The 26,891-nt window shown below is 34.1% G+C and overlaps 1 protein-coding gene across 44 annotated transcripts in view; it reads left to right on the plus strand.

Moving 5' to 3' along the window:
- PTPRD (protein tyrosine phosphatase receptor type D) overlaps window positions 1-26,891 on the plus strand; it is a 2,254,226-nt gene that overhangs the window by 867,607 nt on the left and 1,359,728 nt on the right. For all 44 annotated transcript variants that reach the window (XM_032307482.1, XM_032307455.1, XM_032307469.1 and 41 more), the window contains one exon: window positions 24,215-24,254. The gene's annotated coding sequence lies outside the window, so the exon portion shown is untranslated. The remainder of the gene's footprint in view (window positions 1-24,214; window positions 24,255-26,891) is intronic.

Consider the following 26,891-nt stretch of genomic DNA (forward strand, 5'->3'; position numbering starts at 1 on the left):
GGGCCCCTCAATTACGGTAGTGGTATCCTTAGGGCAGGCAACATGGAAATGTCCTATGAGGACGGGAAATATAAAAATAATAAACCAAAGTGAAAACAAACGATGAAACAAAGTTTGTTGTATTAAGTCTAATGTTTCTTCCCACAAGGTCTACTTAAAAGCTGAGTACACCAGAGATGAAAAAGGGCAGCTTGTTTTAAGTGGGGTTGGTTGTTAAGCAGGTTAGGAGTACACTCTGTATTTGCAAAATTATGTGGCGGACCAAAGTTTAGCCATCCCTGTGATCTTGATGGCCTAAGTGTCCTATGTGTTTTATAATATAATGCAAATGACTTCAATCTGAGTTAGCCACATTTCCAAATACCATTTAGGGCTTTAAAGTCTTGTCCTAGAAAGGTCTTGCCAGGCCACGTTTAATGGATCTTCTAAACAATGTAAAAAGATTTCTCTAAATGTATTACACAGCTTATAATTTTAGTGTAAAAATAATTGTCTACTGTCCCCAGTACTGTTCTCTTCCCATATGCAATTTTTGAGGCTTTTTATTGAAAACGTTATAATGTCACTTTCTTCTCTTTCAGTGAATTCTTCCAACCTTGGTCTTAAGATTCCAAGTGCAGAGTTAGGGTTCTGACAAGGGGTAAAACTCCACAGAATTCAGAACATAACACATAATCCTGAAAGACACACTCAATTTTCACCAGGAAATTAGGAGACAAGGATTCTAGTGTCAGCTTTTCCAATGTGAACTGTATAGCCTTGAGTTCACTATAACCCTGATGGGCCTTAATTTGCTCATCTCTGAAATGAAGGTCACAGACTACCTCTTTGCATCCTTTAATGCTGTTCCATAATACCATTTAAGCATGCTAATGAATTGCTTTAAATATTGAAGTCCACATTATACCTTATGGAAAAGCAAAACTGGCAAGATTTTCCTCTCAATTACTTGTGCTAATAGGGGCCAAAATGGCATGGATACTTTAAATTCACAGATAATCCCCAAACTTCAATTTAGCTAAATGTTCCAACCTCTTCTCCTGCCAAACCATTTACAGGGGATTCAAATAATTAGCACACACTAGCATGAGATTTGTCTCCTTTAAAATTCCCTGCCTTCCCTATTGCCTTACCACTAGGAAATTTTGATACCTAAATCCCCCCACCGCCCCACCAAAAATATATGAGGAGTAAATCAAGTATAGCTTGTTGCATGACTACTTATCGGTTATGGTTCAAAATATTCTAACACTGTTACTATTAATAACAGTTTAGAAAGGGCTTATCCTATGTCAGGTGTATTACAAATCATAGTGCCCGATCACTTTGTCAGGTAGCCCGTTAGTTTCCTAGGGCTGCCATTACCAAGTTCTACAAGCTGAGTGGCTTAAACACCAATGAATTTATTGTCTCACAGTTCTGGAGACTAGAAGTCTGAAATTAAGGTGTCAGGAGAACTGGTCTCTTCCAAGGGTTGTGATGGAGCATCAATTTCAGGCCTCTTTCCCAGCTTCTGGTGTTTGTTTGTTTGTTGGCAATTTTCTGGCACCTTTGACTTGTAGATGTGTCTCTCTGGTCTCTGCTTTCATCTTCACATAGAGGTCTCTCTGTGTCTCTGTCTTTCACATGGTGTTATTTTCATAAGGACACCATTCATATTGGATTAGGGGCTCATCCTACTCCAATGTGACTTTGTTTTAACTGTATTACTTCTGTAAAAGACCCTATTTCTAAATAAGGTTACATTTGGATATACTGGGAGTTAGAAGTACATATATGTACTTTTATGGTGGGACACAGCTCAATCTGTAAGAGGAAAGTATTATGCTTACTTTGTAGATAAAGTGGCTAAGGTTGCAGTGTTGAATTAATTTTCCCAAGGCCACAAAACCAGTCAATGGTGGAGCTTGGGTTCACAGCCAGATTTTATGGCTTCATTCATTGTTTAGCAAATTATCTTGGTACTTGTAAAGTTCTGTCAGTCTCCCAGGGCTAAGAATATTAAACATATTCTTTTGGATAATTTCGGTATTACAGAGGATTCATCAACAATGAACAACATCCAAGATTCACTCATGGCACCAAGGCTCACTATGCACTTGTCAGTGTTGATACTGGACCCCAAGTAATCTTGAATTGCATGTATATAATAACCTTGAGAAATCTAATAATTGAGGGCCCTTGTAAAAAAGATTTTCTAGTGAAATATAATTAACATAGAACAATTGTTTCTGGTGTACAACATAATTGACATTTGTATACATTACAAAATGATCACCATAGTAAGCCTAGTATCATCTGTCTCCATTCAAAGTTACAACTATTTTTTTTGTGATGAAAACTTAAGATTTACTTTCTTAGCAACTTTCAAATTTACAATATAATGTTACTGACTGTAGTTACCATGCTATACATTATAGTATGGTAACTATACATATATATGTGTGTGTGTGTGTCTATATATAGTTACCATACTATACATACTATACATTAATTCTTATGACCTGTTTTCTTTTCAAAATTGGTACTTCTTAATCATCTTAACCCATTTGCCCACTTCCTTATCGCCTCTCCCTTGGCAGCTGTCAATGTATTCTCTGTATCTATGTGAATTTTGTTTTGTTTGTTCATTTGTTTTGTTTTTTAAATTCCACATATAAATAAAATTATACAGCATTTATTTTCCTGTCTGACTTACTTCATTTAGCATAATACCTTAAAGATTCCATGTTGTTGCAAATGGAAAGACTTCATTCTTATTTTGACTGAATAGTCAAATAGTATATAAAATGGAATAGTATTCCATTTTATTTATTTATATATATGTGTATGTGTGGGTATATGTGTGTGTGTGTGTATGTGTGTGTGTATATATATATAGACATATATATATCTTTCACATCATCTTTATCTTTTCATGCATCAATGGACACTTAGGTCATTTCTGAATCTTAGTATCTTAAATTATGATCTATCTATCTATCTATCTATATATATATCTCTCTCACATCATCTTTATCCATTCATACATCAATGGACACTTAGGTTTTTTCTGAATCTTGGTATTGTAAATAATGCTGCAGTGAATATAGGGAAACATATATCTTTTTGATTTAGTGTTTTTGTTTTCTTTGGGTAAATATCCAGAGGTAAAATTGCTGCCTCATAGGGTAGTTCTATTTTTAATTTTTTGAGGAACTTCCACACTATTTTTCCTAGTGACTGCACTAATTTTTATTCTTAACAGTAGTGCACAATTGTTTCTTATACTCCACATCTTCACCAACACTTGGTATTTCTTGTCCTTTTGTTAGTAGTCATTGGGGCAGGTGTGACATGGTATCTGATTGTTTTGATTTGCAATTCCTGGTGATTAGTGATGTTTAGCATCTTTTCTTTTGTCTTTTGTCTTTTCTTTTCTCATGTATGTCTTCTTTGGAAAAATATCTATTTAAATCTTGTGCCCACTTTTTAATTGGATTGTTTTTGTTGCTATTGAATTTCTTTCTTCAATGCCTTATGTTTTTCAGTTACATTACAAGTTTTTACCATCTTGATTAAATTTATTCCTAAGTATTTTTTTTTGAACAATTATAAAGGGGATTGTTTTCTTTCTTTTTCTTTTTTAAAAGATTTTATTTATTTGACAGACAGTGATCACAAGTAGGCAGAGAGGCAGGCAGAGAGAGATGGAAATAAGCTCCCTGCTGAGCAGAGAGCCTGATGTGGGGCTTGATCCCAGGACTCTGGGACCATGACCCGAGCCAAAAGCAGAGGCTTTAACCCACTGAGCCACCCAGGCACCCCAAGTGGATTGTTTTCTAATTTCTCATTTGGATAATTTGTTCTTAGTGTATAAAATACAATAGATTCTTGTATATTCATTTTGTATCCTGCAAATTTATTGAATTTGCTTCTCCTAAAAGTTTTTTGATGGTGTCTTTAGGGTTTTCTATATATAAAATTATGTCATCTGAAGATACTGATAGTTTTACATCTGCCTTTTCAGTTTAGAGACCTTTTCCTTCCTAATTGCTCTGGTTGAAATTTCCAATAACCTGTTGAATAAAAGTGGTGAGAGTGAGAAAAATATTTTTAGATATTCAGTAATTACTTAGTAAGTAATTGGTAAATGGTACCTAGTAGGATTATTTTGTTTTATTGTGTGCTTTTGTGTGTGTGTATATTGTGAGCGTGTGTGTGTATGTGTGTATTTCATTTAAGATCCACTCTCTTATGGCAGGAAAAGGATAATTAACATTCTGCATTTATATAAGAAGTTTCATTTGTAGGTCAGTTAGCTGTTATCACATTTTTTATCTTTTCCCCCCATTTTGCTTTATGGCTCTTAAGAGATTGGCCCTTGTGAAACTGGCTGGCTGCCCATTAACCTTGGTTCTTGTGAAACTTGGCTCTACCCTGAGTGCCTTTAGTTACTATCCTGTACATAAGTGGATAAGATAGAAACTTGGGAATTGAAGGGAGCAGAGGGCTTCAGGAAAGGGAAAGGAATACACAAGTGTAATGATTAGGATGAATAGGAAAGATTCCATTAGTTCCTTGAGTCTCTGGGAGTCCTCAGGTTCGTCCAACAAATAACCCTTATTTTTTAATAGTTTACCAAAATAATCTCTCACTTTAAAATATCTTCACAGTGTTTGGATAGTATAACTGATATTTTGCTATATGGGGAATTACTTACATTATTTTTTTTAAGTGAAAAACTGGGAAGTTAAAGAGACAATTAGTTATTAAAAATTTAATATGAATTATTATGTTTAGCCTTTGCTTTACAGAACACTCACCGAGATTAGTTACAGTGAAATAAGTTGAGGTTTTGATGCGTGAGTTGGGAAAAGGAAGAGATAAGTAGATAGGGAATGTGTTTACTCAATGAATAGAGTTTATGGTGGAGGCATTTTGGTTTGTGTATGGCTATCTCTTCACATTGACAACTTTATATAAACTAGACTTATAATCTATTTTTGGTTTGTTTTATAACTGAAGAAAAGCAAAAATTTTTTGTGAGAGTTATTAGCATTATTTTATTTGTGAAATTTCAATATTAGATACATGGAATTCATAATTGTTAGAATAAATTTAAATGTCTAAATAATTATCATCTTTGATTGCACTTAGAATATGCATTGGGAAGATGAATGAGGGAGTTGACATAATGGCAAATTCTTTGCAATTTGTGTTAGTAATGGTTGGTAAACTAGGAGTAACGTTAAGGAAAACAGATTTACATTAATCATACAAAGGGTGATTTTTCACAGTTGTTATCAATTAAAATACTAATTTCCAAAATCCCATAGCTGCTTCTTATGAAGTGCTGCACATGTGATTTCATACACAGTAGTCAACCTATCAACACCCTTTATTATTTCACATAGGTCATAAAAATTGTTGCTGGTTATCTGAAGTGACTTTAGCTGAATCCAACTTTAAGTGATTCCTCCTCCACGTCCCCCTCCTCTTCCTCCTCTTCTAGTTCTCCTCCTACTCGTAATCTTCCTCTTCTCCTCCTCTTAATGGATAAGAAATAGAAGGAGGAAGAAGTACTAAATTAAGAGCAGTTCTAATAACTTTACTCCCCACTTTTGTCATAGGACTTTTCCAAATGAGCTGTCAGACTCAATATAAATCCAGTCCTGAGGCCTTTCTTCCTCCAAAAATATTAGAACACACAAATGATATATTATTTAAAAGATCATACCTCATCCACTGATTGTGAGGTGTATACACTCTGTAGATTCTATATAGAATATTGTCTTGTTATGGAGTCTTAAAAGGAATTAAGACTGTTAAACAATGGCTGATCTGATAGTAATAAATATTTGGTAATGTCATCCGGTGTTTTGTTATACTCACTGCTGCTAGGGTTTAGGGGATCAATAAATAATGCCCTGTTATTCCCTTCCTGAGTTTAAAATCAGTTCAGAATTAAGGCCCAGGAGACAGACAAATGGAGGTCAAGTAGCCAGTTTTCTTATAAACGGGATTAGAAAATGTGGTTTTAAATGTGTAGGCAAATTGACTGAATACTCCACCACTAAGTTAAGCCTACTTTCCAATTTAGTCATTGGCACGTAGGAACAACCAAATGCCTCCTCAGCAAGGCCAAGTTGACCTCTTTTGGTTTGTTGCATCAGAGAAATTGACTGACTTGGGAGGACTAAGAAGCAATGGAAGAGGCAAGACACCAGAAGGTACTCAACTAGATGTCCTCTGCGCCTTCTGCTGAACTTTGGAAACAGTGGAGATGGGAGAAGGCCATGTGGGTTTCTCTAATGCAGACCCTCATGAAAACAAGAGACAAAGGAGAGAGGGAAGAGTCTATCTGACATCCTCTATCTAGTGGTTCTCTTAACCTATTGAGTTTTCCCACACTACTCTTTTCTTCCTTCACAAATTATTACTGTTCATGTTGTCATTACAGATTAAAATATTATGAGGAAAATATTATTATTAAAAATAATAATAGAATGTCTCTGATATAAAAAACATCAGGGGCACCTGGGTGGGTCAGTGGGTTAAAGCCTCTGCTTTCGGTTTAGATCATGATCCCAGGGTCCTGGAATTGAGCCCCGCACTGGGTTCTCTGCTCAGTGGGGAGCCCGTTTCCTCATCTCTCTCTCTCTCTCTCTCTCTGCCTGCCTCTCACCCTACTTGAGATTTCTGTCTGTCAAATAAATAAATAAAATCTTAAAAAAAAAGAAACCTCAAATATGGAGAGTATAATGTTTCCTTTATTGAATTTCTAGAATTTGATTAAAATTTCCCTAATTGAATCATCATGCTCTGTGAAAATCCAAATAAAAAACCAAAATTGCTTAGTTAAGTCCAGAGAATTAAAGTCCAAAATCAAAATTTTTGCTCAGTCAGCCACCAGTAACTCTTGTGATACCATTTGATAAAATTAGGTGTAGTTCCTTCAGTATTTCAGAAGCACTCCTGATTTTTCCCTGTAGTTTTTATTAAGTATATATCCCTTCTAATTAATTACTTAGTTTGGTCGGTTTTTGAACATTAAGGAAATTGAATAATGCTTGACATAATCTTCTGTCTTGTATTTTTGCTAGCCTTGGTTCTATACATCTTTTAATATGTGTAGCTGTAGTTCACTGACAACAGATGCCACATTTTATTTTTCTCTTCCTTGGATCATTGCTTCTTTTTATTGTTCTTGTTATTAACAATTAGTTAATAACAATATTGTTGCTAACAATATTCATGCAAGTATTCAAGAATTCCTTTAGTATGGGACCTTACTTTTTAAAAATACAGTGAATTAATAGGACACACAGTATTATTACAGCACATGTTTTATTTATTTATTTATTAAAAAAGATTTTATTTATTATTTATTGGACAGATAGAGATCACAAGTAGGCAGAGAGGCAAGCAGAGAGAGAGGAGGAAGCAGGCTCCCTGCTGAGCAGAGAGCCTAATGCAGGGCTCCATCCCAGGACCCTGGGATCATGACCTGAGCTGAAGACAGAGGCTTTAACCCACTGAGCCACCCAGGCACCCCACAGCACATGTTTTATATGTACCAATGCAATATCCTACAGGATTGACTGGTCAATCATGGAGGAGGGATGAAATGTCTAGTAATGTCTTGATGGGATCATAGCCTTGCTATGATGGCAGTCAGTCAATGCAGTTATCTATTTTCCAAGACCTGTGAACTCATGCAGTATTTTTTCTTTCGTAAGCTGAACCGTGAATACCATACTGACCACATTTTAGGGAACTCCAGCTGTTGATACATTCATTTCTCACAGAGTGTCATTTGAAACTTTCTAGACATTTTTCTGAATTTAGAAACTTGTAAAGTTTAGTCAGTTACCAGGTATAAGCTGAGGTGATGTCTTTCCCAAGTGGCATATTCAAAACCTTTTAATTTGGATTTTTCATTTGAGTCCTGGATTTCTGGAGTCCCAATGCTGTAATGAATGTGAATTCCATCTTGTGACATGGTTCATACACTCTCTGTGTGTGCACTCATGTTATGTGAGCACTCGTATTAAGTTCTGAGCGGCAGCAAAAGCTAACAAGAACACTAGATATGGAAATGCTTCAACCTGTGAAACATGCCTTCTGGGAAGGGTTCATCTTCTAACTCCCATGTGTTCCATCTGGAAAATCAACTCGATCTGAAACTGTTGGTAGTCCTGAGACTCGATCCCAAGACCCTGAGATCATGACCTGAGCTGAAGGCAGCGGCTTAACCCACTGAGCCACCCAGGCGCCCCCTCCTGGGGATTCTTATTTGCTATTCTTCATCCTTTCTGTGCCTTCTCTTATTCCACTTCTCATCTAACTTTTCAAACAAAACCCTAATGACTAAGGAGCACATATCTCAATCTATTATAAATTATGCCAACTTAGTAAATACCAATTTATGAAACTAACTTTAAGAAGTTTGAAGAATTCTATGCCTATGCCAAGCTTCCTGGTGTTTTCCTCTCAATCCTACCCAAATTTTCACATGAGAATTGGTCTAATAAACTACATCTTGAAGAGGTAGTTTTCCAACAGTGCTACTCTACCTTTGGATCTCCTCGCAGCTTTCAATGAGATGCATATTTATTTTTTCCCAAGAAGATAGTTTGATCTCTTTATGCAACCTTGCCTTTCAAAAAAGAAAGGCAAATTTTTTGGGGTATAAGGAACTTTCTCATTTAATTACAATTAAACATTTTTCCCCCTAAAACTCTTTTACAGAAAAGTTTGTGTTTCACTTTCACTTACATATATTTATTTTACTCTTTAAGATCACAACCTATCTCTTAAGAACAATCTTTCTCTTCTTCTAGGTCAGGCTATTTTTTTTTAAATTTTTTTCTTTCATAATCCCATGTTAAAATTGACTGATGTACATTTTTAAAAGTGCTGCAGAGTTTCGTTTAGATTTTTCTGAGTAAATTGTTTCTTGGAGTATTCTTACAAAAACTTAATTTTTTTTTCCAAAGTCCATTGAGTTCGTTCTTTCTTTCTTTCTTTCTTTCTTTCTTTCCTTTCTTCCTTTCTGAGACAGAGTGTGAGCAGAAGGCTGAGGGTGGGGAGGGGCAGAGAGAGAGGAAGAATGAGAATCTTAAGCAGGCTCTGGTCTTGATATGAGGACCCTGAGATCATGACCTAAGCTGAAATCAAGAGTCAGATGTTTAACCAACTTAGCCACTCAGGTGCCCCTTTTTTTTCTGTCTCAACCAAAAATGATGGTCTATTTTCTTTATAATAAAGTTCTTCCATTTTTTATTTGCTTGTTATTAAAGTCAATTATTGTGCTGGAAGTTACCTCTCAGTCTCTAGTTAGCAAATCTAAAGTCATTTTATGGCTGTGTATAAGTGATATGGAATGATTTGAGCTTACATATAATTCACATAAATTTTTTTTAAAAATTGCCTTTCTATAGTTCCTTTCCATGCATGCATTTTGGAGGAACAAAACCTGGAGAATTGTTGTAACATTCAGCTACTTCACCACACCAAATGCAAAGGCACTTTGAAGGGGATGGAACAGTGAAATTTAGGAATTGAAAAAAAAAAAAAGTCCATTATGGCTAGAGCATAAAGTTGGAGAAGAAATTAAGGCCAAAAAAGCAGGCAAAGGGCTAGGTCATACCAGCTCATAAAGACTCTGGTAAGGACCATGAGCAAATTTGAGTTGAGAATCTTCAGAAAATTCGTGTAGGAGAATGAAACAGCTAAAATCTTAGGAGAAGAATTATGGTATGTAAACAAATAAAAATCAGGGATATATTGCTGAAGGAAACATCAGTTTGTCCTGCCATGATGGGGATATTGAAGGAATGAAACCTTGCTAATGGATACTTATTTTCATTAGAGTCTTTTACTTCATCTTGGTGTCTGTGTGCATTCTCCAGGACCACATAGCCTTTTATTCAGATATTGTGCAGGAACTGAGATCCCACCAATATGATTTGAATAGTGATAGTGATTTAAGAAAGTGAAATTGAATAAGATGAGGTTTTACAAACTCTGATTTCATTTTATGGGCATTATGGTAGAAAATATATATGGAAGAAAAATATATACTTTTTCTACTTCTGTCTCCAAGTAGGACTAATGCCTTCATTCTAATACCAGGAAATAGTTTACCAGTAAAAGTAATCAGAATTACTAGATTTGTCCTCAAAAATAAATTCATATTTAGCATAGCATGAGTTGTAAAGCTGTCTTTTTTCCCCCCACATTGGATCTAAGGCATAGCCATGCAATCTGTTTGCAGTAAAATAATTGTCCAAGCAAAAGACAAGACATGATGAACTTCGGTGCTTTCAAAATATTTGAATTTTAGTCTGAGTCTGTGTTATTTTGGTTAACTTATTTCTGTATCCAGATGATGTCTGGATAAAAGGCTATGTGGTCCTGGAGAATTAAGTATATTTGGGGAGCCTGGCTGGCTTAGTAGGGAGGACATGCAGCTCTCCATCCTGGGGTCCTGAATTCAGGCCCTGTGTTGGCATAAATATCACTTAAAAATTATAAAATAAGCAAATTAAATAAGTATTTTTCATTTTAAAAATGCACTTTACCAATCCTCTTTACTTTGAACATTAAAAAAGTTTTAATCAAAAAATTACTTTATTCTATATAGCTGTTAGTTGGTTCGTTATTATGGAAATCAGTTCCAAGGAAATTTGGTTTTATTTCTGATATCAACATATAGTATTTTGGTATTGCAATATAACTGCATGCAAATGAAATTTCCATGCATATTTTTATTATTGTCAAATTTTTAGTATTATTAAATTTACTGACGTTCTCACATAAAAGCTACATGATGAATTAAATTATATTGTAGTTTACAATATTAACTGCCATTTATTGAGCACATACTAATTATTAATTACATTAAGCTTTCATTCATTAATTTCTTTACCCCTTTATTCAACATGCTGAATGACCAACTATTTGTTAGTAATTACCTATAGTTGCTGGATAAATCAAAATAATAATGTCTCTGTTTTAACATTTTATTCTTTTATTTTTAAAATATTTTGTTCATTTATTTATTAGAGAGAAGAGAGAAAGAACAGTAGGATGGGCAGAGTGAGAGAATCTGAAGTCCACCACAGGGCTCGATCGTGACCAGAGCTAAAACAAAGAGTCAGTTGCTCAACTGACTGAGCCAACCCAGGTGCCCCATTTGAGCATTTTAGATCATCTTGGAAGATCAAAAGTTTATCACATCTCTTTACAACTAAATAAAACATTGCATAAACGTTAAAAGTGCTCAGAGGGACAGCTACAGACATTTCTAAAAACAAAACAAAGCAGGGATATCAGAATAGGCATTCCTCATTTAATTCTCAGAATGACTCAGTGAGCCTTATGTAGTTGACAAGTAATGAGCAAATATGTACTCCATTCTGATGGAAGTTCCTTTTGTAGATGCAATTATTATCAAATCTATTTCCTTAAGCCGCTTCTCAAAAACACTAGTGATAGCCATTTGAAGCTTGAGAATCAGAATTACATTGCCTTCCTTTAAGCTTATTATTTTCCAAAACAACTTAACTCCCAGAGTTAGCCACAGGGAAAGCAAGTACACTAAGACAAAAAATACTTCCCCCCCAAAAAATGCATCTGAAATCTTTTCACATTATCTTTTTAAATCTACCATGAATAAGGAAAACACAACAAATGGAACTGATTCTGTTTACCATGCTATCCCCTTGTTAAAAACAGGAACTAGAAGAATTATCTCCTTAGGAATCACTCAAGAAAACAGTAGGTTAATGTTGCAAATGTACAGTGTTCTTTGAAGAAATTTCCATGCTTCATCACCTGCTATCTGAGACACCATGAACACCAACTAACTGAAAATTGTTTGTATCTCATTTAGGTACTTATAAATCAGTTTGTATAACACTGTCTACTAGGCTAGCTGTGAACTCTAAGAGCTTCAGCGATTTTTCCTCCGTGCAGCTAGTTTCTCTAAACACCTGCCTCTGTACTTTATTCGGTTGAAATAAAAGGCATTTTGTTTTTAAGAAACTTCTTCATGGAATGGTAAAAAATGGATTTTTATCCCCCCAAATGTATTTTCAAATATATAAAACAAATGAACACACAGTTTTTTCCCCCATAACATTTTTCATATAGTATGGTTTCATGTATACAGTATTATTTCATATTGTAAGGTTTTCATATAGTATGATTTCTGATAATGAGACTCAGTCATGGCGAAAATCCACTCTAGACATCCAAATATAAGGTTTGAACACATCTCAAGGGGCAATGTTAGGTATGGGAAAGCATGGCCAGCTGAAAGCTTGCAGCAGGTGGAATCACCTAGTGAAACGTGGCATACAGTTAAATTTTTGAGGGATTTACTATGGCAGCTTTACCAAATGGAACTAAATGCAGGGTAGAGGTGGGCAGGCAGGATAAATCACAAGTAGTTGGTAGCAGTGAAACAAACTGGTAAGATGATGATGTGGCCAATTTAACTAAAAATGTCAGAGTCAAATTTAGGTCCTCGAAGATGGTATTCCAGGCTTAGTGCTTTGACAGAGCTTAAACAACCAAAAATCAGGGTTTTGGGGACAAGATTATTGAATTTAGGGACTGACTTTTTCTGAGTGCATTGGAGAAGGATCTTGTGAGACATTTCTAGTGGGTTCTACCCACCTTCCTAGGTTAAACTAAAAGTGATCTGGTTTTTATAGTTGTTAACTCTAGTAGCCACATTTGGGGAACTTTAACTTTCTTCCATGGTGCTGTAAATAAATCTGGAAGTTTTTGAAACAGAGTGCCTGAAGTTTATGTGTGATGGGTTCACACTGGTAGACATCAGTGGCACCATCAGTACTAAAAACTGAAAGTGACTGATTCAAGAAATATTTATTTAGTACCTTCAAAGTGCTAAATTCTAGGCACCAAAATTTTAGGTATGAAGTAGTAATAATGATAGACAAAGTGAATTCAGTTGACTTTCTAGTGGTAGACAGAAACTGACTCTTAGAAAAAGTACACAGTATCCTTGTGAAATATACCCACAGAAAACACCTTCACTTTTTCCTCTCAGTTACTTAGGTTTTAGGATCATTCAGAGTCAGGAAGGGGGGCAGATTAAGATGCTGCCATCACTGATCTCACCAAGTAAAAAGAGTAAGCAAGTGGGATCCATTTGAGCCCAGAAAAAGGCAATGATGTTGACAACTTGGAAAATTGTATCTATAGCACTAACATCTCAGAGCATGTTCATTAATTAGTTCATGTAATTAGTTCATGGCTCTATGTACAAACCCTTATTATAGCATTTGCCATGCCTGGTAATTATTTATTTACTTCAGTTTTCACTAGCTAACATGAACCTTTTGAAAGCAAAATTGAGTATCAGTCACATTTGTTTCTGATTCACAATTTCTTACTGAATGGATGAGTGGCTATATAGAGATTATTGTAACATGAGATAAGACAGGAAAAAACTAGAAGGCATACTGAAATATGTTGTGGCCAGTTATTCCTACATCAAACTACATTTACTAGCACAGGCATTCACATTCACTTTCAACATGGGCAGCTCTGATTCACAGGGTTGTAAATGGAAGACTTACGTGAAAGTCTTTCCATGGTTAAAATAAATTTGATGAACTTTGGTTTAAAACATCTTAACACAAATCATCTCTCTCTACCTGTTATGTGCCATCTAATACACATAATACACTACATACACACTAATAGTTCTTTGTTAATGTGCATATTGGATACTAAGAGAGATGCACAGTAATAGTTTTTTTTCCCACAAAATATCTGTGAAAGTGGCACTCATTTCAAAGAAAAATTTAAGAAGTGCCAACTTCTATGTTGAGGTCATTGTTATAATAGCAAAGATTTTGTGTATACCAATAGCTAATATATATTTAATGAATTAAAGCAATTTAAACTAAAATGAGATAATATTGTAGAAAATGTGTGAACCACCAGCAATTCTTCAAATTCAGTCATGTAGAGTTTTAAATAATAAAATTTATTTTATATCTACAAATATATATTAGAATATATATAGCATAATAGAATATCTATAGAATATCTATAGAATAGATATAGAATAATTAACATAATACACATATTACATAGAATTTATATATATATATTCTATATATACATATATTCTTCAACATCTACATTAAAGATCTATTGAATATGCTTATTTTTACTTGAATCTTTTGCAATCAATCCTGCTACTCTGCTTTGCACTTCTAAGAACAAATCTGGTTTCCCTAAAACAAAACAAAACAAAACAAAAAAATACAAACAAAATGTAAAAATGTTCCTCCAATCAGGAGTCATGTAGATAATTGCATGAATCATCTTTACAATTCATCATAAGTTATCACTCATTTGATGAGCCCAGTAATCTGGAAGGTTGAATTAAATAACTTACCCCAACTGAGTTAAAATTCAAATTGAGAATGGTAGAAGTCAGTAGTTGTGCAAGAGAATTCTTAAGCTTAAAAAAAATCTATTAAGTCAAAGAAATGTGCGTAAGAGTTTAAAAGAGCAGGACCTAATTGACATATGGCTGAAGCAGATAAATTACATGGAGCACACAGACATTAGAAATCTGGGGGATGTTGATCGTTAATGTGGCTATTAATGTGAAGAGGAGAGTAGTTAGTTGCATTATATAGACTTCTATAATCAATTATCCTATGTTTTATCTTCTCAGAAAAAAAGTCAAGGTGTAACTAAAACCTAAAAAGAACTAATCAAACCTACTCTTAATTTTTATGAGGGCAATTTACCAAGTCAAAGGAATCCCAAAATATACATTTATTCTATAGGAGTGAAGTTTTGAGTGATAAGGAGTAAGACTTGAGGAGTAGAATAACACGTGTGTTGTTTGAATCTCTTCTTTCAGTTCAGGGTCATAACTCTGGAAAGGGAAGAGGATGGGGACTGTGAGCAGCTGACTACATGAATGGTGTCAAGGAATAGATTATTGTTTATGGCACCAAAGAAATGGACTCTTAGGAAGGTCATACCCTATCTCAGATCATGGTTTCTCTAAACTTATGAGCCCTCAGTAAGGTACACTGTCCTAAGTATCTTTTTAGGAATAACTTGATTAATTCTTTTAACAATCCTGTAAAAAACTGTGTCTAAAGATCTCCTGTTTATTGATAAGTTAACTGAAGTTTATACAAATTATCTAAATTAATAAAACTCAAGAACAACGGGGTCAGAAAACAAACTCTGGCCTGTAACATAACTGCTTTCCTCCGAAGGATCAGAAGTATGCATTTGGCAGGTGACTTTCCACTTACATAAAATGGTTTTATTCATTCATGCATTCACTTTTTAAATTCATATTTATTTATTCATTTAACAAACACCCTGTGAGGTTCTCTGAACATGAGACTTTGCAGAAGATGGAGAGAGAAACATCAGTGGGAACGGTGTCCTGAAAGGCTTAGCTGAAAGGAAAAGATAAATTATTTAAATAAAAGGATAAACATGGACATCAATTTGGAATAATTGGATGACATAGACAGAGGTACAATTATGCTCAGTAATTATCAGGAAGAAACTAAAGAAAGAATAACAATGGAATTGATTTTGTGTCTCTGTATACCAGTATAATGAGTATATGTAACATAAAAAAAGGAACTTGAAATTCTAACAAATGTAGTTGAATATAATCCCACAGGCACCAATAAACATTATTTGAAGTACCTATTTTGATCCAGAGAAGTGAGTTGAAGGGGTGAAAAGACTTGACACTCTTCTTCTTTTTTTTTTTTTTTTAAATTTTATTTGACAGAGAGAGATCACAAGCAGACAGAGAGGCAGGCAGGGAGAGAGAGAGAGAGAGAGAGAGAGGGAGAGAGAAGCAGGCTTCTCGCTGAGCAGAGAGCCCGATGCGGGGCTCAATCCCAGGACCCTGAGATCATGACCTGAGCCGAAGGCAGTGGCTTAACCCACTGAGCCACCCAGGTGCCCCCAAGACTTGACACTCTTAAGGGACATACCCAAGTGGAAACTTAAGGGTCTAAATGGAAAAGCTTCCTGGTACATATTTATGTGAGAAAAAAAAGGAGGGACAGGTACAATGTTCTTGTATGTCTGCCATATGTTCTTAAGGCTGACTAATGTTATGGGTGAGGTTCTTTGATCTAAACTGTTTAAGAAAACACTGTTTAAGAAAACTCATGCATAAATAAAAGTTACATGTCTCTAACTCCATCACTAAATACACACTTTGTTTCTACCCTTTCCTTTCCTTTTTTTATAACCAAAACTCAAAGAAGAAAAATATGTATTCAATTAACTGTATATGTTTAGGTTACCATTCACCACCTAAAGTGTTAAACTTCTAATCTAAACATTCTTCTTAAATGACTCTTACTAAAGCAATAACGAAGGCCAAATTTCTGTTTCATCATCTTGGAACACTCTGAAGAACATTTCACATTTCTGACCCTTTGTTCCTTTGTTCTCAGCACCTTGCTCCATCTCTTAAGTTTCTCAGCCAATTTTTCTTATTGCATTTTTTGTGCCTCTTGCAGAACTGTTGGGGTTCTTCTAAGTATCCATTATTGGTCATTCTTTTGTGTCCCTCTTTTCTCCCATGTTTCATCTATCACTAAAACATTGATAAATTCCAAATGTGCATCTCCAGTTTATTACTTTCTTTTGAACTCCAAATCTATATATCTAGTTGGTTACTAAAACTGCCACTTAGAGAAGCTACAGGATTCAAAACTCAATACATTAAAATTTTACTATTACTATTCCTTTACTACCTCTTCAGATTTCTTCATTTTAGTTAAGGGCATCATCACCCTACTACAAAATCTTCACTGCCTTATCTTCAAAGTTTTAGTTAACTACCAACGTCTTGCTGTTAACAAACCCCTCAGTTTTGGTTCAAAATTGTATCTTCTAATATTGGTCATATGTCTTTCCATCACATATCTCAGGGCCCAGCTACATATAATTTATTGCTTATTGCCACCCATGTTGTTATAGACACAATGTTTTATGTTCACCCCAGTTAAAACCTTCTTTGACTCTCTCTGGAAGAGTTGGCAACTTTCACTAACATCCACTTTTTTTTTTTTTTTAAACTAATGTTTGTTGCTTTTATTTTGAAAGAAGTCAATGTAAATGCTGTTAGATTTCTATTGATTTCCAACAAAATCAATTTAGAAACAAAAGCAATACTAGAGATAAAATGGAACAACTTAAGTTTCTATTGGGCAAAAGGATATAAAATTTTTAAATTTGTATGTATTTCTTAAATTAACCTAACAAAGACAAAAATAATTACGGATCTAAAAGGAAAGAAAAAAAAACCCTCAAAATTATAGTGGGAGATTATAGCATTCATCTTCCAGCATGATTAACACATGTAATATAATTTATGTCTACAGAGCTGTGCACACAATTACAGAATATATATTGCTTTCAGACTCACACAGAACATTTGCAAAAGTTGACCAGTTGCTGGATTATAAAGCAAGTTTCAATACTTTGTAGGATTTATATTATGTAGCTTAAGTGCGTTGTGTACAAATTAATTTGAACTAGAAAATCTTCATATATTAGGAAAATCAAAATGCATGTTTTTGGAATACCTCTTGAGAAAAAAATTCGACTTGAAGACATTCACAAATGAATGAAAGTTAAAATGCTATGTAACAAAAGTAAAGCCAATGTTAGATGAAAGTGTATTTTAAGTACATGTATAAGAAAAGAATAAGGCAGAAAATCAGTTATAAACATCTGTCTCCAGGAGTTGGGAGAACATAATACATTTAACCCAAATACAGATGAAGAGGAGAAATAATGAAAATCAAGAGGTAATATAATGAAAAATATTACTATGTACATTGTACCAAACATACAATGGAGAGGATCAACAAACCAAAATTAGTTCTTTGAATAAACTGATAAAAGTGAGAGATATTGACGTAACTGACCAAGTTAAAAAAAATGAGAGGGGTCAAAAATAACTGTGAGTTGGAATAAAATGTCAAATCTTTATAAGTACTGAAGATATTAAAAAGACACTGAGAAGCTGTTCAAAAAAATTGGAATTTTGAATGCAGTAAATTTTTAGTAAAACACAATTTAAAACTGACAAGAGAAAGAAGACAATCTAAATAATCTTATGCTTATTAAGGAAATGTAAAGAATAATAAAAAACCTGTAAACTAAAACTCTTAGTATAGAAAGAATCTTTCTTAATATGATAAAGTGTATCTTCCTAACACCCATAACAAATACTGGACTTAGTAGTAAAATTTTCCCCTTGAGATCAAGAAATGGATGCCCAGGGCGCCTGGGTGGCTCAGTGGGTTAAAGCCTCTGCCTGCAGCTCAGGTCATGATCTCAGGGTCCTGGGATCGAGTCCCGCATCGGGCTCTCTGCTCTGCAGAGCAGGGAGCCTGCTTCCTCCTTCTCTCTCTCTCTCTCTCTCTCTGCCTGCCTCTCTGCCTACTTGTGATCTCTGTCTGTCAAATAAATAAATAAAATCTTAAAAAAAAAAAAAAAAGAAATGGATGCCCAGTATCACCTCTTCTAGTCCTGGTAGTCCTAGGAAGTGCAAAAATGCAAAATATAGACAGATGTGCATGTCTACATGTCTGTGTGCCTACATGCAAACATGCATGCATACATATAAACACATTTTTAAAGTTCAAGGATTTCAAAAAAACATATGAAACATATTATTTGTATTTGATGTGAGAGTACAGCTAGGGAATTAGAAATAAGATACAGATAAATTGTCAATTTTAATGTATAATTCTACCAAGGTTACTCAATATCAGGTCAACTAAAATCAATTGCATTTCTATATACAAATGATAAATAACAAATAAAAGTGCTACATCTAATAAAATAAAAATATCAAATAGATAAAACCAGTAAAGTGAAATTGTAATGAATTCTGATTTTTGACACATTTAAAATATTGAAACTTAAAGTGTTTAATGTATCTCTTCATTTTAAATACTTTTCAATTACTTTAATGTTATAGGCAATATTAACTAAAATTTAGCAAAAGTAAAAAAACAAAGAAATAAAAGTAAAGACCCTTGGTCGGTGGGAATGCAAACTGGTGGAGTAACTCCTGAAAACAGTATGGAGTTTCCTTAAAAAGTTAAAAATAAAACTACCCTATGATCCAGCGATTGCACTACTAGATATGTACCCAAAAAACACAAAAAGACTAATTTAGAGGGAGACATGCACCCTGATGTTTATAGCAGCATTATCTACAATAGCCAAATTATGGAAACAGCCCAAGTGTCCAGTGACAGAAGAATGGATAAAGAAGATGTGATACAAAGATACAGATGTAGTGAAAAGAAGGGCCATCTGTACCCCAATGTTCATAACAGTGATGGCCACAGTCGCCAAAATGAAAAGAACCAAGATGCCCTTCAACGGACTAATGGGTAGGGAAGATACAGTCCATATATACAATGGAGTATTATGCCTCCATCAGAAAGGTTGAATACCCAAATTTTGTATCATCATGGATGAGACTGGAGGAGATTATGCTGAGTGAAATATGTCAAGCAGAGAGAGTCAAGTATCATATGGTTTCACTTACTTGTGGAGCATAAGGAATAACACAGAGAATACGGGAAGATGGAGAGGAAACCGAGGAGGGGGAGATGAGCCATGAGAGACTATGGACTCTGAGAAACAAACTGAAAGGTTTTGGAAGGGAGAACGGTCGGGGTTGGGTGAGTCTGGTCGTGGGTACTATGGAGGGCATGTATTGCACGGAGCACTGGGTGTGGTGCATAAACAATGAATTTTGAAACACTGAAAAAATAAATAAATAAATAAATAAAAATCTTAAAGAATGAAATCTTGCCATTTGCAATGATGTGATTGGAGCTAGAGAGTATTACGCTAAACAAAATAAATCAGAGAAGGACAAATACCATATGATTTTACTCATAAAAGTAAAAATAAAGAATTAATGTCCATGGGGCACCTGGGTTGCTCAGTTGGTAAAGCTTCTGTCTTCAGCTCAGGTCATTATTTCGGGGCCTTGGGAAGGAGTCCTACAGCAGGCTCTCTGCTCTGCAGGGGAGTCTTCTCCCTCTCACTCAGCCCCTGCTTGTGTGCTCTCTCTCTCATTCACTCTTTCTCACTCAAATAAATAAATAAATAAAAATTTCTTTTAAAAAAAGAATTAATGACCAGAATTTAAAGAGTAGTGAGAATGTAACAATAAAAAGACAAGCAGTCCAATTGAAAAGTGAACAAAGGATTTGAATAGTCCTTTCTCCAAAGTTCTACAAATAGTGACCACATAAAAAAAGTACTCAACATCAACATCATTAGTCATTAGGGAAAAGCAAATCATAACTGCAGTGAGATAGCACCACTGTCTATAATTATAATGTCTATAATGTCACTGTCTATAATGGCCATAATTTGTTTTTTAGTGGAAAATAAATAGTGTTGAAAAGTATATGGAGAAATCATAATCCTCATATATTGCTGGTAAGAATGTAAAATGGTGTACTCACTGTGGAAAGTAATTTGACAGTTTCTCAAACAGTTAATCATAAAATTACCATATGGCCCAAAAATTCCACTCCTAAATAGGAGTCCCAAGAGGACTGAAAACATTTTTACACAATAACTTGTACATAAATGTTTATAATAGCATTGCTCATAACAGCCAGAAAGTGAAAACAGCCAAACTATCCCTCTGTTAATGAATGAATAATAAAATATGCCATAGTCCTTCCATGGAATATTACTAAGCGATAAAAAGGTAAGGAATGCTGTATGTGCCACAACATAGCTGGTCTTTGAAAACATTATGCTAATTGAAATAAGCTACACAAAAATGTCTGCATAATTCCATTTCTATGAAATATTCAAAATAGTCATATCCCTGGATATAGATTAGAAGCTGCCTGGAAAGGAGGATAAAGGAGAACTAGGATTGGTTATTGATAGGGTTTCCTTTTGAGATGCTGGAAATGTTCTAGATTTAGTGGTGATGCTTTTATAACACTGTGAACGTACCATAAACCACTAAATTGTACAATTTAAAATGGTGAATTTCATGTAATGTTAATTATATTTAAAAAGCTTAATAAACTCTTAACGAATGGTAGAAGACACTTCCTATCAGATGCCGAGGTATATTACAAAGTTACATTATGTGAGATGGTGTGATGTAGACAAATAGTCAAATGCAATACATTGACATCTAGAACAAAGCCAACCATCTATGGGCACTTAACTTATGCAAAACTAGCATTGTAGAGCAGTAAGAAAAGTTAAGATATTTTCAATAAATTTTGTTGAATCAATTTGTAAAATGATGAAATTGTTCCCCAACTCACAAAAAACCCATTAATTTCAAATATATTTTTTTAATTATATATGAGACACGGAAGGATGATAACATAACAAAACTTTTAGGAGAATGTAGAGAATAAACAGGACACAAAATAAATAAAAATAGATTATTAAATTTGACTGTAGTAAAATTAAGAATTAATGTTCAACAAAAGTCACAACTAGTAAATAGAAGTTTGAGCCATGAGAGGGAAATGTATTTTCACCACATGTAACCAGCAAAGGGCTCATAAGTAGAAGACAAAAAACACTTCTACAAATTAATATGGAGAAGACAACCCACAGAAAATGGAGAGAAAATTGAAAATATTTGCTTAGTATATATAAACAAACACATATGTACATACATGACTAATACATGAAAATACACTAAAACTCAATAATCAAGGAAATGTAAAATTATATTCTACACAGTAAACTAATGACTAAAATCAAGCAGAATACCCATTTTCGGGTGAATGTGTGAAACAATAGCAACTCTCATACATTATTTGGCAAAATTTTCTAAAGTAGAACATATGCACATTTTATGACATAGTAATTTACTCCTATGAAATATCCAACATATACACATGTTTTAAAAGGATGCTCATAGAATTACTGTAATTACTAAATAATTTGTAATTACTAAAGAATTCATAATTACTAAAGAATAAAAAGAAACAATCTTTTTATCTGCCAAAGGAGGATTGAGCATATAGATGGTGTAATATCTGTCCAATGGAATATTACAGAGTAATGCAAATTAATGACAGCTACAAGGTGCAAGAATTTCACAAGTGTGGTGCTAAGGGAAAGAAACTAGACATAGAAGAAAATGTAGTGTTTAATTCCAATTATATAAAATTCAAAGCTAAGGCAAAATAAAACTACAGAATGATCAAAAACTCTGGAAACATTAAGTAGCAATATGTATTATATATATACATATTATATATATATAATATATATAATATGTATATATAATACATAATTTATTGATACATAATACATAATTTATTGTATATATATGTATATATATAATACATAATTTATTGAGATGACAATACACAATGCATTCAAGGACATGACATGATCTGTTCAAAGAGCCAGCCCTCTCTGGCAATGCAGAATCCATATATCCTGCAAACGAAGGCTGAACACGTGGTGTCCATGCTGCACTTCCACAAATCCCCACATATACATCTGTGTTGTCTCAGATGGTTTGTATTTTCACTTGAACCTGTGCTTTAACATAACCCACAGGAAATAATCAAGTGGGTTCAAACCGTGTGTGTGTGTGTATGCTGTGTACATACACAATGTGTATGTATTTGTGTGTATGCTGTATGTATAAGTATGTGATTATATATTAGGCATATATGCTGTGTGTATGTCTGCGTATATATGTGTGTAAAGATATTCACACTGTAACCAAAGGCTGGGGACAACTGGTGTCAGCCATGTTCTTGTTCTTTGTGTGGTGATTACAAAAGTGTTTACTTTCTGATAATCTATTGAGCTTTATACATTAGTACTTTTGCAAATTTCTTGTGTGGTTTTCAAATGACAACAAATAAGTGGCTTAAAATATGGAAAGGAATGAAAATTGGCTTTTAGGCTTGGGAATAAGATCCTAGAACAGAGGCTTCTAGAATACAGTATCCACTTTACACCGGTGAAGACATGCTAAGGAATTCAAGGAACTCTGTCATGAGACAACAGAGTGGAATTATTTGCTCCTCCTAAGTGAAGTGTTAGTCCTCTCAACTGATTCTAGGTGCTAGAGAAGGAATTTTTAATAAATTCATTCTGGGTCATTTGTTACCAGTTAGTGATCCAGCATTATAGATATAATTCTGACCGGAGAACCTAATATAAATGCTCTGAGAATAAGGGGGAAGTCACTTACCCATATGCACACAAAACCCTAGACATAGTGTCAATTCTTTTTCTCCATATATTATATTTTCCATTCTTTTTCAAAGGAAGATATGTGTTTCAACACTTGTACAAAACGTAATTTCAAACTTGATTCCCAAGTCAGAAAGAAAAGGCGATCATCAAATGTTTTAAAAAAACTTTATTTTATAATAAAATGGTTAGAAGTTCAATATTTCTGCTCAAACACAGAGAACGGCAGGCATATTTACAAAAGGCCTCACAATGTTTGCCATTGCCTTTACACAAGACAACATTTATAAAACCTCTGCATCCCATGGCAGGTGCTGGGTCTTCTCTTGGGGATTTCTGGTGTTCAGATATTGTCTTTCATTTGAACTTCAAAAACCTTTAAAAAATAGAAGCTGCGTTTCAATATAATTTGAAAATTAAAACTCTTTTATTTTTATCATTGTAATATCTTCCATGGATTTACTTTTCAAAAATGAATCAAAGCCCAAACTAATTGCTGTCTGATAGCTAGCAAAGGCAGAAAAATTGGAAAAGCTTTTAAAAATGAAGCTTTGGTTTGCCTCACCCACAGGAAAATTGAATGCAAGTAATAAATAGAGAATTTCAAGTATGTTTAATAATGATATTCCCCTCTTCCTTTGAGAACTTAAAGAATAAAACTGAATAACTGCTATGGTCAACTGGATAATTGGAAATCTGATTTTAGGAGCAAGACTGCTTTTTTTCTTTTCTTTTCTTTGTTTTAATGGCATAATAAGATTTCAAAGAAACACATTAATTTAAGTGAAAACATTTTTTCACCTATGAAACTGGTTTTCTAAAGTATTCTCATCAGTCTGTAATACTTGTGATGATTTTGTAGAATTATAAAATTTTATTGCATGTATTTTTTAAAGAAAACTAAAATATCCCCCCTTATTATTTTTATTAGGCTTGGATTCCTAGGATCATCTGGTGACTTCAAGAATCTGGTAAGGCACTTTTTTAAATGTAGCATTATCAATATTTTTGTTTTATTTGCCACAAATCTTTAGAGAATTTTTGTTTTTGTTTTGCTTTTTTTCCCCCCCTCTCTTAGTCTTAATCCATTTTCTTAATTCCCCCTCATTTCCATCATCTGTAGCTGAATCTCAGAAGGCCAATTGAAGTTCAGTTACATCTTAGTGCATTTAGAATGATTGGATAAATCCAGATACTACTTCCAGATTCAACTTCATGGGTCAGGAAATCATTCCAAGGAGTGGTAGCATTTGTTCCTTAAGGAAATAAAACTCACCGTAGAATCTGAGATAATAGGATCGTTCAGGTAAAAGGTAGAAAGTATTAATTAGAAAATTTTTCTTTTAATATCAAATGCAACAGTTGCATCTTGGATAAAAACCATGGGGTCTGAATATGATGACTGGATTATAATTTTTGTTGTTGTTGCTACAATGTTGGTATTAAGGTTTAAAGAGTATAAAACTAGAAACATACTGAAGGCACTGCTCTTTTCACATGGAAACTTTTAAATTTCTTATGGCATTTGCTTGGTACATAGACATGGGAAAGAGAAATTGTTTAATTAAAAAGCTGAGATGTTAAGGTAGGAGTTTTTCTATTGCAACCTAATCCTAACCCTAAAATGAATAAATCTTAAAATCTACCCAGTCTTTTTATTTTTCTCCAGATATTATTGAAAGTTTGACAACATTCAAATTAATATGTTGGGATCCTATTATGTTCTGAATCTCTGCAAGATTATAAAACATTTTCTCTCCTATTCTCTTATTTAATTTTCTAAAAAAAATAATCTAGCTTGGATTTTTATTTTTGTGCAGACTGGGAGTCCCACATTTTTTTTTTAATTTCTAGAGTCACTTTTCTATAATACCCAGCTGAGTATAATATGAAATTCCATCTTGACAGATTGCAAGAGTACTGCCTTAAACACCATTCTATATTAATAACTGGTTGTTGCTTGGATAGAATGGGAGGGTGGTTAGAGTTGAGCACATCTTTTTGTTGTGCATTACCTCTTGCTCCCAAATGTTTTCCATGGTTTCTCAATTAGTACCTTCAGGCCATCTTCTCATGACTTTTCTATGCAACTTCAAACTATCCCAGTCTATACCTTCTGCCAAACAGTAACAGAGTAAACTGTCATATTTAAAAACTATTACTGAAGACTTAGTTTAAGCTAACAGAATTACAGCACAAAAAAGGGAAACTTAAACTTGTATCAGGTCCTACTGCTGCTGAAACCACTGGGTATGCATTCCCAAAGGGGATGGCATTCTTACTTTTTTCCTCAGCACCAACATCAAATGTATTGTGCAGGTCCACATCCCTTCCAGCAGAATCCTCTTTGGTGTTCCTTATATTTGAGTCAGGCCATTTAAGTGTAGAATAGATTAATGTTATAATGGTCTGCCAGCATTTTACCCAGCCTACAAAGAAGACCAATTGCTCTTTATCATGCAGACTTTTCCTAGGTATGAGTAGGATATTGCATTACCTTCGGTTAAAGCTATATTGAACTTGCTCCCAAACAACTCTAGGTTACATATTTAGCCATAAATAGGAGTAACAGAAACTTGAAGGTCGTATTTTTCCTTAGCAGTTTGTACAACTCCTGATTACATTTTCAGCCACTAGTTATTCTCAGGATGAGAACCCTTCAGTACTTTGTGGGAATGGGAAGCTTCACTTAAGCATTTTTTGGGAAGGAAGAGAGACCTGTGGATCTTACAGACAGCAGAAATTTCATGTCCACATGTCCAGCATTATAATTTTCAGAGTTCCTGTATTTTTTTCTAACCCTAAACCTTTTCTTATTCATATTAGTGGAACTTCTTCCTGTAATTATCCTTTATCTTAATTCCACTTTCTTTCCTCATTTAAATTGTCAGTGTGTTCTTCCCAATTCTGATTATCACAGTTCATTATCTTTTGGGTTTTCTTTCATCTTGTAATTCATCTCATTTCTAATCCATGTCTCACAAAATAGAGAGATGATTCATTCTAAAAGAACACTTTCAAGACTTATATATCTCACTGTGTTTCTTGTAAGGTTTTTGTTGTTGTTGTTGGGGGTTTTTTTGTGTATTTTTTTCCCCCTAATCTGCTGTGTAAGATATAATGGAGTCCCACCACACTTATTCAAAGCAATCTTCCTTGCTGACAAACCAGGAAACTCAAAGCTGGTCACATTGCTCAGTTCCTTCCTCTCTCATCCCCCATTGTCACTATTTCTGCTTCTGTGAACAGAGTGATCTTCCGATCTACTCACATACCTGCTTTCTATTCATCCCTCAGTGTGTAGTTGAACTCCCATTTTCTCCTGGGAGTCTTCATTTTTAAAAAATATTGTAATTTGATCTTCCCTCCCTAACTCTTTATTTTCAGGATCACAAATTTCAGCACTTTACCTTATCATGTCACATGCTCTAAGGTTCTTTTGTTATGTATTTTCTACTCAGCAATTTTGCAAGCTTTTAAATGAGGTAACAATGTCGTTTTGTATTGTTTACTATGGCTTACATAACATATTTCTCTGTGTTTCATAGTTTTTGAAGAAATATTTTCAGTTGACTAACTTGTTTTGTCTCACCTATACTTATAAAGAC

This window comes from Mustela erminea, chromosome 12 (assembly GCF_009829155.1).
Source record: "Mustela erminea isolate mMusErm1 chromosome 12, mMusErm1.Pri, whole genome shotgun sequence".
NCBI lineage: Eukaryota > Metazoa > Chordata > Mammalia > Carnivora > Mustelidae > Mustela > Mustela erminea.